General features: G+C 51.2%; 1 pseudogene; it reads right to left on the reverse strand.

Annotated features, from left to right (window-relative positions):
* Positions 1-6434: 6434 nt before the first annotated feature.
* On the reverse strand, positions 6435-8929 carry LOC131088619 (erythroblast NAD(P)(+)--arginine ADP-ribosyltransferase-like; annotated as a pseudogene).
* Positions 8930-13257: the final 4328 nt, after the last annotated feature.

Here is a 13257-nt window from a genome sequence, read left to right on the forward strand (position 1 = left end):
TTGTGAGATAATTGCAGAGGGGACAGCCTGGGGGCATGGGGAAACACCCAGTGTAGCGATGGAGAAACCCATGGGATCAGGCACAGGGGACAATGACACTCACTGGGAATGGGGGACAGGGAAAACTACTGTGTGTGGGGGACACGGACACTCCATGCTGGGGACACCAAGTCTGAGCACACCCATTGTGGGCACAGGGACAGGAACACCCATGACAGGGCACAGGCATGGAGATGCCCACAGCCAGGAGGGGACAGGGATGCCCCTGCCAGGGAAGGACAGGCACAAGGACCTCTCCATTCTGACCCTGTTCTACCCCACCAGGGGCAGTGCTGTGGGGACAGTCCATGTGAGATGGATGCAGGTGGGCCAGGACTCTCCCCAAGAGCCCTCCCATAACAGTCCCTGAACCACTGTCAGCCCCACTCACCCCTGTGGCACCCCGAGTTCCCCGACCTCTATTACCCCTAAGCCCACCCTGACACTCCTGAACTCCCTGGTCCCCTGTACCCACCCTTGCACCCTCCTCACACACTGGACATCCTAAACACCTCACTTCCCCCAGGACACCATGACAACCCTCTTTGTCCGTGGGGGGAAAGCGTCCCCAGAGCCACCTTCCACCTCGGAGGACTTCTCCTGGCCACCGCAGCCATGGGAGTGCCCACTGGGATCGTCTGATCCATGAGGGCAAACATGTCACCAAGGTGGCTGTGGCCACCACTGTGGCAACCATGGCCCCCGTGATCACCAAGACCGCCTGGACCCCCAGAGAAATGAGGCCATCAAGGCTACCAAGGCCACCACTGCCACAATGAACACCTTGGCAAATATTGCCACCATGAGGACACCAGGACAACCACTGTCACTGTGGTCATGGTGGCCACCACAGCCACTCTGGCCACCATGGTCACTATAAGCAGCAACCCCACTATGACCACCTTGATCACCAAGACTCCTTCACCCACAAGGCTACCACAGCCACTCTGGCCACCAAGCACACCAATGCCATTGTGCAAAGCAAATCTATTAAATCATAATACAAACAATTGCATTAAATAATTCTAACAAAGCCAGCAAAAATTGACCATTCTTAAGCAGGGCTCCATGTCACTCCACAGAAAACACTCGTGGGAACGTTCCTTTCTCTCAACCTTAAGGAGGAACCCTGGGGAGCATCTCCTTCCTGAAAGAGGAACCTCACGCACATTTCATTTCAAGCAGGAACTGGGGAGAGGAATCTCTGTCTGAGTGGGGACTGGACATTCCGAGGGCCACCTGATAGATGGCCTGGCCCACCACTGGTGATCCACCCTCACTTGTCGATTTGAGGTTGGGTATTTGGGCTGGTTTTGGCTCAATTCAGCACCAAAATCAGCAGCAGAGCCCTCTCAATTCAACCCTGATGGCCACAAATGGTGCATTATCCCTTGGCCCCATTCCAGGCAGAGCATCCTGACACATCCAGCACTTCAGGAGGACATTATAGGCTGGGATTTGGGGAAGTGCAAGAGGGCAAGTGCAGGTCCAATCCCCAGTGCCACTGCAGGCTGGGGGCGACATGCTTAAGCAGCTCTGGAGAAGGATATGAGGTTGCTGATGGGTGAACAGTGGAGCTGGTGGGGCGGCCATTGGGTGAGGAGGGATCCAGACAGCATCAGGAGGAGCAGAGCCAGGCGGTCAGGGAGTGATCATGCTCCTCAGCCCTGCCCAGCGAGGCGCATCAGGAGTGCCAGGTCCAGCTCTGTCCTGTGCTGTGTCCAGATCTGTGTCCAGTGCCGTATCCAGTTCTGAGCTGCTCTGGATCCAATCCTGGTCTCAGGGATGATGCTGCCTGAGCTGGGAGGTTGGGCCTGGTGCCCACTCTGGGTCCTTCCAGCCTGACCCATTCTGGGATTTGGGGATTCTGGCAGTTGTGGTTCAGGAATTGTCCACAGGATTCAGCAGCGAGTGCCGGGAAATCAGCGGCCCTGCGCATACGCTGCCCCCAGCTGCAGCCCTGGCTGCCAACAGCAAGTGGCAGCACGAGCCGCTGGTGCTGCCGAGCGCCCGCCCCGCCCCATCCCAGCCCCGGGGGGCTCTGCAATGGTTTGGGATGGAGCGACCTTAAAGCCCGTCCAGTGCCAGCCCTTCTATGGGCAGGGACATCTTCCCCTGGGCTGGGCTGCTCCCCGCCCTGCCCCACATGACCTCGACCCTTCTAGCATGGGTCAGCCACATCTTTGTTATAGATGGGTAATGTGATGATTGTCTCACAATTAACGGAATGGATATTGTGTATGTTAAGAAAAGTTTTGTTGATGAATGGTTATATTATTGCAGTTTGCTGTTTTGGCACCCTCTGTTCTCCCCACAGTCTCCTTTCCCCCTCTCTGTATTGTTGTCACCAGATGGCCCTGGTTGTCAGGGTTGTCAGGGTCATGTGGAGGGAGGGCGTGTACCTGTGGCCCCTGCATGGGGCAGTCGGGAAAGGGCAAAGCCTGTTGCTGGGGAGTCATGGCTTGACAACACCTCACCTCCAATCAGACTTAAGGAAGGTCTTCACCCATGGACAGCAAGGGAGAGTCACCTGGAAGACTTTGGAAGGGGCCAGGCATTTATATAGAAAGTTTTTGAGTGTTTATGACTGCTTACAAATTTGTATTTGCCTGATGCAAAACCAGGGCTATAAAAGGCTGAGCCGCCATTTTGTTAGATGAGTCTCTGGCAGTTGGCCATGCTCCCAGTGTTGTCTTTTTTTCCTTATTCAGTCCCTTTGTTGTGTTGTTTGGTTTAAGAGACATTTAACATTTTAAAATGAGCTCTCCTTTGTCACAGGTTTCTTTTTTTTGTTCCTTTTTACTTACAGAATTTTTTCCCATAAGTTGCTAGGAAAGACTAATGACTGGGTACTTAAGAAAAGCAAAAGAAATGGCCAAGCTCAGGGAAGGAGGGCATCTGGTTGCATTTATCTTACCTGGGAGTCTCTTTATGAGGGGCAGAGATACTGTGAGAATTGGCCAGGTCAATGATGCAGCTAGGGCAACTGCTGGCTCTCTCTCTCTCTCTCTCAGCTTTGGTGAAGGAGGGTCGGAGCTGCTCCTTGGGGAAGTGAAATCACTGCTGCTGCCACAGCCCAGCCCAGAGTTGCTTCTTCTGCCATGGGGTGAGCCTCTGCTTGTGAGATGTGAGAAACACGTTTACTCTCCTGTGAAAATTTAGAAAGTTTAATAAAGGAGAACAGGAGACTAAGACAGTAAAAGAAATATTACGGCTGGGTGCATCACAGCACTCAGCCAAGAGCATGCCATCATCTTCAGGGAAACCCCTTGAATACCTTTTCCATTACATCAGCCCATTGCATACTCATAGATCGTTATGCATATCCATATCTTGGCATAAACTAGTAACATATTCCAGGAACTATTTTACATGGCTCATCCTTGGATCTGCCTTTTTAGAGCATGCCTGTTTCTTGGCTGTTGTTTTGGCTCCTTCTCTTTATCACTTCCAGTCTGGGCCTTGATCTATGGCAGATGGCAGATGCTGATGGTTGCCATATCAAAAGCAGGGTCCACATGACATGTGCACTGGATGTTACCCCGACTAAACAGACACTTCACGTGTACCTACATCAGCAGCTACCACTACTACCATGTCTAAGATTTTGTTAATAGCAGAAATAAAAACAAAGTGATTTTAAAATACACATACAACATTCATCTTAATATTTGCAAAAAAACCAAGAGATTTGATTTTTCTCCCATTCTCTTTTCCCTTTTTTCTCATTTCGTCCAGGGAAAATGGTAGGGGTGGCTTTGGGACCTTGATGACCTCATTTTTCTGGGAGCCATGGTTGCCTTGGTAGCGCCTGTGAGAAAAGACCGCTCACTTTAAATTTCTAAAGGTTTATTAAACCTCAACAACACAATAAAGGGACTGAATAAGGAAAAAGGGACAACACTGAGACTGTGACTAACTGCCACAAAATGGCAGCTCTGCATTTTATACTCCTTGTCTTGCATCAGGTAAATACAAATTCATAAGGAGTGATACCTATTCAAACACTTTCGTTATAAATGCCTGGCCACTCCAAAAATCTGCCAGTTGACTCTTCCTTGCTGTCCATTGCTGGAGACATTACTGCAGTCTGACTGCAGGTGAGGTGTTGTGATGCCACGCCTCCCCAGCTACAGCTTCTCCCATTCCCAACTGCCCCATGCACGGGGCACAGGTACACACCATCCCTACACATGACCCTGACACAACCCTGACAACCAGGGCCATCTGGTGACAACAATACAGAGAGGGGGAAAGGAGACTGTGGGGAGAACAGAGGGTGCCAAAACAGCAAACTGCAATAACATAACCATACATCAACAAAACTTCTCTTAGCATGCACACTATCCATTCTCTTAGTTGTGAGAGCCGGTCATCACATTACCAATTGATAACAAAGCTGTGGCTACCACACACCTGGAAGGGTTCAAAGCCAGGTTGGGCAGGGCTGGAGCAGCCTGGCCCAGAGGAAGATGTCCCTGCCCATGGAAGGGCTGGCACAGGACGGGCTTTAAGGTCGCTCCATCCCAAACCATAGCAGAGCCCCTGGGGCCGGGATGGGGCGGGGCGGGGCGGGGGCGGGTGCTTGGTAGCGCGAGCAGCTCGTGCTGCCACCTGCTGTTGGCACCCGGAACTGCAGCTGGGGGCAGTGCATGCAGAGTGCTGCTGATTTCCCGGCACTCGCTGCTGAATCCTGTGGACAATTCCTGAACTGCAACTTCCAGAATCCCCAAATCCCAGAATGGGTGAGGCTGGAAGGATCCAGACGGGGCACCTGGCCCAACCTCCCAGCTCAGGCATTGTCATCCCTGAGACCAGGATTGGATCCAGAGCAGCCCAGGACAAGACATGGCACTGGTCAGATCTGGACACAGCACAGGACAGAGCTGGACATGGCACTCCTGATGTGTCTCACTGGGCAGGACAGAAGGGCATGATCAATGACCTCCTGATTCTGCTCCTCCCGATGTCCCCTGGATCCCTCCTGCCCCAAGGGCCACATGGCCAGCTCCACTGGTCACCCACCAGCAACCTCATGTCCTTCTCCAGAGCTGCTTAAGCATGTCCCCCCCTAGCCTGTCCTGGCACTGGGGACTGTCCCTCCCCAGGGACATGACCTGCCCTTGCCCTCTTGAACCTCCCTATTTCCAGCCTTTAATGTCCCCCTGAAGTGCTGGATGTGGCAGGATGCACTACCTGGAACGTGCCCAAGGGACAATGCCTCATTTTTGGGCACCAGGGCTGCATTGAGAGGGGTCTGCTGCTGATTTTGGTGCTGAATTGGCCCAAAACCAGCCCAAATCACCAACCCAAAATTTACAAGTGAGGGTGAATCACCAGTGGTGGGCCTGGCTGTCTATCGCCTGACTCTGGGAATGTCCAGTCCCCACTCAGACAGAGATTCCTCTCCCTGTTCCTGCTTGAAATGAAATGTGCATGAGGTTCCCCTTTCGAGAAGGAGATGCTTCCCAGGGTTCCTCCTTGAGGCTGAGAGAAAGAGACATTCCCACAAGTGTTTTCTGGGGAGTGACATGGAGCCCCGCTCAAGAATGGTCTTTTTGCTGGCTTTGTCAGAATTATTTAATGGAATTGTTTTGATAGAATTATTTAATAGAATTGCTTTGTACAATGGCCCTGGCTGCTCGGTGGCCACAGTGGCTGTGGTAGCCTTTTGGGTGAGGGAGTCTTGGTGATCAAGGTGGTCATAGTGGCCATGTGGCCAGAGTCCCAGGGGTGGCTACAGCAACCATAGTGACAGTGGTGGCAACAGTGGCCTCATGGTGGCCTTGGTAGCTTTGGTGACCTCATTTCTCTGGGGATCATAGTCCTTGGTAATTGCAGAGACCATGGTGACCTTGGTGGCCTCATGGATCAGACAATCCTGATGGCCACTGCCAGGGCTGCAGTGCCCAGGAGGAGCCCTCTGAGGTGGGAGGGGGCCCTGGGGATGATCCTACCTGGGGGAAAAAGAGGATGGTGAGGGATCCGTGGGGGTGAGGTGGTTAAGGGCAGTCAGAGAAGGGTCAGGGGTTACAGGGGGGGCATTTGAGGGTTTCAAGTGGAATGGAGGATGATGGGGATCAGGGGGTCAGGAGGGCCATGGGGGGTGTGAGGGGTGAGGGGTGGGGGTTGGTATGACATGGGATGAGGAATGACAGGAGAGACTGGAGCAATGGGCAGGGTTGTGGGTGACCAGTGGCCGGGGTGCAGGAGGGAGATTGGTGGTCAGGGGGCCACGGGGGCTTTAGGGATGATGGGGTGTCAGGGGGGCAGTGGGGTAACACATGGAGCAAGGGGTTTCAGGGGGTCATGGTGGGCTTCAGGGATGGCCGTAGTCAGGTCTATATAGGGGGTGCACTCCTGTGCCATGAGGGGTGTCAGGGGGTTCAAGAGGTTCAGAGGGGATCAGGCTGGTCCTGATCCAGGCCCACCCATGTCCAGCACACATAGCCGGTCCCTACAGAGCTGGTCTGCAGAGGGGAGGGACAGAGACAGCAGAGGAGTGTTCCTGCCTCTGTCCCTTTCCCTGTCTTTGTCCCTGACATCCCCTGGAAGTGGTGTCGCTGTCCCCTCCCAGATGTGGGGGTCCCCATCCCTGTGCCATGTCATGGATGTCCCTGTCCCTGTCCCCCATCACCTGTGGGGGTCATTGTCCCCTGTGCCTTATCATGGGTGTCCCCATACCCACAGTGGTTGTCCATGTCCTCCAGGCTCTCCCCATGATGTCACGTCGCAGCCACTCGCATCTGTATCTGCTGAAGGTCCCGCTGGAACGGAGCTGGATCAATGCCCTGTCTCCTTCCTGGGTGACACTGGTGACCTCAAAGGTCTCAAAGGGTGGGATCAGCACCTCCTCCTCACTAGGATTGGAGGAGAATTCTCGGATATCCTCGCCATAACATGTCTCCACCTGGAACATCGTGTCTGTCCCAAATTGCTGAGCAATCTGTTTATGCAGTGATGTTGACGTGAATCGACCAAACCGGATGGTGTCACCACGCTGTGCCTTGAACCGGACCCCGTGCACTCCCCGGAACACATGGTGACATCGTGGTCCCCGAGTGTCCCTCAGTGTTGCCAGAGCATCGGTCAGCAGGAAATGCAGTGTTTTGAAGTGGAAGTTGTCCCGGTATTCCTGCCGGGAGCGCCTGGCCACATGCACGGCGGCATTGAACTCCTTGTGCACGTCCTTCATTGTGTAGGTCATGAGGGCAATGGCCTGGGCTGGGGACAGAGGGGTCACAGGGGGCCCCCGCCTCCACCACTGGTCTGCAGCCTTCACCCAGGTCTGGGCAAACAGAGGATTCTGCTGGAACTCAAAGTGATTGAGGGCTGGTAACAACTCAGTCATGGTGTGTCAGCAGCCCTGGGTACTGGTCATCAAAGGAGTTCCAGGCCATGTCCAGGGGCACAGCCATGAAGGCTGTGTTGGCCATGGTCATTGCCAGCAGTGCTAGCGTCCAAAACAGGGGATCCAGACAGGGGAGATGCCACCAGGAGCAGTGTGGGACACTGGGGGACACTGGAAAATTGAGGGGACACTGTGGGACATGGGGAACACTAAGGAAAACAGCAGAACACTGATGGAACACTGAGAGGATGCTGAGGGGATATGGGGGAACACAGAGGGACATGGAGTCACACCAGGGGACACAGGGAAGGTCCCTCAGTCAGGGGCTGGGGAAGGAGGGCGGTGTCAGCCTGGGGAGGGGGGCAACCTCAGCCAGGAGACCCCTGTGCACATCCTGGGAGCCTGATCCCAAATCCTGAGGTGATTCCTGGATGTCCCAGTGTCCTCCAGACCCCCCATGGACCCCTATCCCACTCCCACAATCCTTTGTCATTCCCCAGGGATCCCCTCCGTCCCCCCAGGATGCCAGCCCAAAGATGGGGATCACCTCCTGCCCCCTGCAGTGTCCTCCAGCCCTCTCATGGCCCCAGTCACACTCCCAGTCTCTCCTTGCTGCCCCCCAGAGCCCTGTGAACCCCCGTTCCATGTCCCCCAGTGTCCCCCAGCTTCCCTCTGGACTCCAATTCCACATCACATTCTCCCCAGGGTCTCACCAGTGTCCCCCAGGGCCCCAGTCCTGATGCCATGATCCCCTCACCCCCCCTTCCCCAATGTGTCCCTTGGAGTCCCCCCAGCCCCTGATACCGAAATTGGCTGCAGTGACCTCCCTGATGGAAGTGGAGGTAGCAGAAAGCCGGAATTCTTTATCAGCTCAGATTCACAGCAGATCTCTCCTGGTCCTGTAAGCTGGGGAAACTTTGCCAAAGGGATTTATCCACCGTAATTAAAAATAGTCATAAAAATCGGCCTCCTAGCCAATACAGAAACAGCACTTTTCCTGTAATCAATTTTCATAGCTCTGTCTCCCTCTGGAAATTCTCTTGTTATCCTGGAGAGTTCCTATAAAGTGATCAGGAAGTCGTTTTCATTGACTCCCCCAATATCTCAGATGACCTCGCCTCAAACTTCTGCTTTTGGCAGACGCTGCTCCTACTGTGTAATAGAATTTGTCCAAAACCCCACTGGAGTTCCCGTTATCTCTTTCTCCACTGCATCGAGACACTTTTATTGTCCTGTGTAAATTCTTTTCAATTGTTTTATCATTTTTGAGAGTCAGACTTTAAGCTCTACCCAGCACCTTCAGTATGTGAGGAAAAGCCACACTATGAAAAGCCAAGGGTCCTCAAAGCAGTCTTGAAACTTGATTGAAATAAAGGGACAGAGTTTCCACAGCCATATCCCTGTGGGGATTCTCTCTCCAGGTTTCAGAGGGCGCAACCTCCTTTTATCCCGAACTCCTGGCTGCAAGTTGCCCTCTCGCTTTCCCCATTGGCTGAGGTACCAAGGAGGTGCAGCTCTCCCAAACCACCTACCCCACATCCCCCTTTAAGCTGTCATTTTCTCACAAAGTTCAGAAGTTCAGTCTGTCAGGGGTATGGAATAGACTGTGTGGATAATAATTTCTGTTATTACCCAAATGTTCAGGACTTCAAACTTTCTGGTCAAACCACCAGGCTTCTGTGACAAACTTCATGTCTTCTCATGCAGAGATGTCAAGAGCCATTTTGAAGACAACTGACAACAATTTCTCCTAAAGACCCCCAACTCAGTGAGTCATTTTTCAAAGACATCACAGCCCATCTTTCCTATAAAATCCTTCCCTGTGATGGTGGTGATGCCCTGGCACAGGCTGCCCAGAGAAGCTCTGGCTGCCCCATCCCTGGCTGTGTCCAAGCCAGGTTGGGCAGGGCCTGGAGCAGCCTGGCCCAGGGGAAGATGTCCCTGCCCATGGCAGGGCTGGCACCGGATGGGCTTTAAGGTCACTCCATCCCAAACCATTGCAGAGCCCCTGGGGCCGGGATGGGGCGGGGCGGGCGCTCGGCAGCACCAGCAGCTCGTGCTGCCGCCTGCTGTTGGCACCCGGAACTGCAGCTGGGGGGGGGGCGCATGCGCAGTGCTGCTGATTTTCCCACTCTCACTGCTGCTCTCCGGTGGACAATTCCTGAACCACAATTCCAGGAGATGAACGGGTAAAGAGGGAAATCCCTGGTTCGAAAGGAAAAAGAGTTTCCTGAGACAAACACGAGGGGTTTTCATCAATAAATGGGTGGTGCTGCCTCTCTTCCCCAGCCTCAGTCTGCTCTATAATCTCAGAAATGCCATCAGTCCCCAACGAGCAGCACCTGTTCTGAGCTCCTCCAAGCTTATCAGGAGCATAGTTTGCTCCCAGGAATTCCTGCTGCATGGATAACAAGCTCCCCCATTTAACATACAGCCCTGTGAACTCATTTTTCTTGCCTGAAGAACAACCCAAAAGGAACCTTTTCACTGTGGAACTTTCAGAGAGAGCTCCTGGGCTGAATTGCAGCTGGGATGGAAAATGACCATGGCCAAAGTCCACCCTCTCTCCTGTGACCTGCAAACGCCTCCTGGAGCCTTTTCACAACGATGGACACATTTTTATACCTTTATCGTTATATAACTACATATTAATTATTCAACTTCTATTTTTCTATTGTATACATTGATTTCATCCAAGCATTTTTTTTAATTTCCATCAACCCCCCCCGACATCCGTTCTCATGATTCTTGTTGCTATTAAACAATAATTATATACAATTGCCAAACAATCATCACATCTAACAATCATATAATTTACCATAGCGATTAAATGATTACAGGTGCAGCCTAACATTTTCCCAAGCCTATCCTTCCTTTGTAACTCCCCTGAATATTCCATGATTTTAGAAACATGTTGTCCCTATTCTATCACTGCCAGCTCCTCAGCTCTCCGTCTGGGATGTGACTGCATGCAGCAAACACACCAGGGGTGTTCCCCTGGGATCCTTCACTGTGAAAAATGTGTATTTTGTGACTGGCTTTTTGCAAGTATTCAAATGAATATTATATGTGTTGTGTTAGAAAGTTATGCTGTGTTAATTTTCTTAAGTAGTGTGTTAAATATAGTTTTAGGTCACAACATAATGTTAAAATAGAAACTGTGCTGTGTGAGATACTTTTTTTAAAGAAAGGACTCACACCAGAGAGCAGCCACAGGACACATCAGTCTTTCAGAGAAAAAGAATTTATTGCTCCATTATCAGAAGAAACGAACTTCTTCCCACCTCGCTCAGCCCTGAGGAGCCATCAGGATTCAGAGGAAGCAGCTGACACTGCCCAGACAGAATCCTGTGTTTGAATGGAATTTATGCATCATGGATGAGGTGTATGAATATGCAACAGGCTGCTGCTTTTAAGGGTTAATCCTCTGTTAACATGGGTCCTTTTTCAGGCTTATTTTGCCGAGAAAGAGGTACCTGGACTGTCTGTAACTCTTTGTTTCTATTGTCTCATATTGTCCTAATCCTAACTGTCCAAATTTTTGTTATTCTAATTATATTGCTATTTTTATAACTGTTTTGTTATAATGAAACTTTGAAAATTTAAAAAATGAGTGGTTGGCATTTTTCACATTCATCCTTTAGATCTGGGGTGATTCAGGCTGGAGTGATTTTAGCTTTAGATTGACTAGTATTCGATTTTTGTCTCTGTGTGCTTTAACCACTGAGTGAGCTTTGCCCATGAACCTCATTGTGCTTTTGCTTTTATTTCAAACCTGCTTTTGCTGATGCCTTTGCTGGTGGTTCTTTAAGTGACCTCAAGCCTCTCAAGTGCCACAAAATGTTAAATGGCAATATAAAACCACTAAACTGTTTGCAGCAGTGCCAGTGGCTCACATCTGGGAATACATCACCACATGCAGGAAAATTGAATTGCTTTTGTAAATTGTCTCTTTTCGTTATTGGGGGGTTAAAAATGTCAGCCATAAGGGAATTCCTGAGTTATTGCAGAGCTAAAATGACATTTCCATGAGTTGCGGATGCAGCTGATCCTGGCCTTCAGCAGGACAGGGAGCTCTGTGTGGGAGCAAGCAATAGTGAGAGGGAAATGTTTAGAATTTGCCTTATTTTCTGCAGATTTTAATCCATACAGGAGTTTTGTCAAGTGTGAGAAGAATTCCTTAGCTGTGCTGCTGAGCTTTAGTTCTTCTGGGAATTTAAGTTTGCAAACTTAAAAAACTTTAAACCTTAAACTCTAAGTTTTCCACCATGTGATATTACATGCTTCTATTCAGATTACACATCTTCTATTCAAATTCTTCTACTCAAATTACACGCATTACAGCTGGGGTAACCCCAGGAGTTGTGGAATCACCTTGTCTGTATTTTTTAAAATGTTTTTAATTACTGGGATTTAAATATTTTAAGCTCCTGGAAGTTTTTTCAGCTGGCAGGGCCTGGTTTTCCATGAAAAATTCTTGGCAGAGATGTTATTTCAGTGAAGGAATTTCGAGCCAAACACAGTTCTGGGGTTTTCCATCACAGCACGTGAAATATTCAAACCTAATGATTACAGCTTGTGTCCCTGGCAGGATGGATGAGGGATTTGGGGATGCTGTGTCTGCAGCAGCTGGGGTTTGGGAGGCTGGGATTGGGGATGGTGGGATTTGGGGATGGTGGGATTTGGGGATGGTGGGATTTGGGGATGCTGGGATTTTGGGATGCAGGGATTTTATGATCCTGAGATTTGGGGATGCTGTGCCTACAGAAGCTGGGTTTCGGGATGCTGGGGTTTCGGGATGCTGGGATTTGGGGATGCTGGGATTTTGGGATGTTGGGATGATGGGGTTTTGGGACGCTGGGATTTTGGGATGCTGTGTCTGCAGCACCTGGGATTTAGGGATTTTGGGATTTGGGGATGATGGGGTTTTGGGATGCTGTGTCTACAGCACCTGGGATTTTGGGATGCAGGGATTTTGGGATGTTGGGATTTGGGGATGCAGGGATTTGGGGATGCAGGGATTTTGGGATGCTGGGATTTTGGGATGCTGGGATTTTGGGATTCAGGGATTTGGAGTGCAGGGATTTGGGGTTGTAGGGATTTTGGAATGCTGGGATTTTGTGATGCAGAGATTTTATGATCCTGAGATTTGGGGATGCTGTGCCTACAGCAGGTGGGTTTTGGGATGCTGGGGTTTCGGGATGCTGGAATTTGGGGATGCAGGGATTTGGGGATGCAGGGATTTTGGGATGCTGGGATTTGAGGATGCCTTGCTCCAGAGTCCTTCACCTGCATCCAAACCTGGGGATGGCTGAAATCACCTCAGTTTACAGCCATGGGTGTTGTTTTAGGGGTTTTTTCGGTGTGAGCTGATTCCCAGGCTTTTCCCTGGCAGTTGTGTGGCGAGTGAGCAGGGAAGCCTTTGTTGGTTCAATAATTCCCACCTGGAGCTCAGCCAGAGCCTGAAGCAGAGCTCCATCTCCATCCCACCTGTTCCCAATGGCATCAGAGCTCCCGGGGAGGGTCCCTGGGACCTCCCTCCTGCAGAGCCCAACAGGTTGCTCCCACAGGAGCCATTTGCACTGAGAACCATCATTTCATGGAATTCTGGAAAATCTCACCCCGCTGCCATGGGCAGGGACACCTCCCACCAGACCAGGCTGCTCCAAACCCCATCCAAGCCTGGCCTTGAGCCCTTCCAGGGCTGGGGCAGCCACCTCCTCCCTGGGACAGAAGGAGAACAACAGTATGGATCTGCGTCAGTATGGATTTATGATCCATACATGTATTTGATGGATCCTTGTGCCAAGAGCTCCAAGCCCTCAGTGCTCAGAAGGGTTTGGTTGCTTCCCTGCTTGGCTCCTGCA

Source organism: Melospiza georgiana, chromosome 1 (genome assembly GCF_028018845.1).
Source record: "Melospiza georgiana isolate bMelGeo1 chromosome 1, bMelGeo1.pri, whole genome shotgun sequence".
In the NCBI taxonomy this organism is placed as follows: Eukaryota; Metazoa; Chordata; class Aves; order Passeriformes; family Passerellidae; genus Melospiza; species Melospiza georgiana.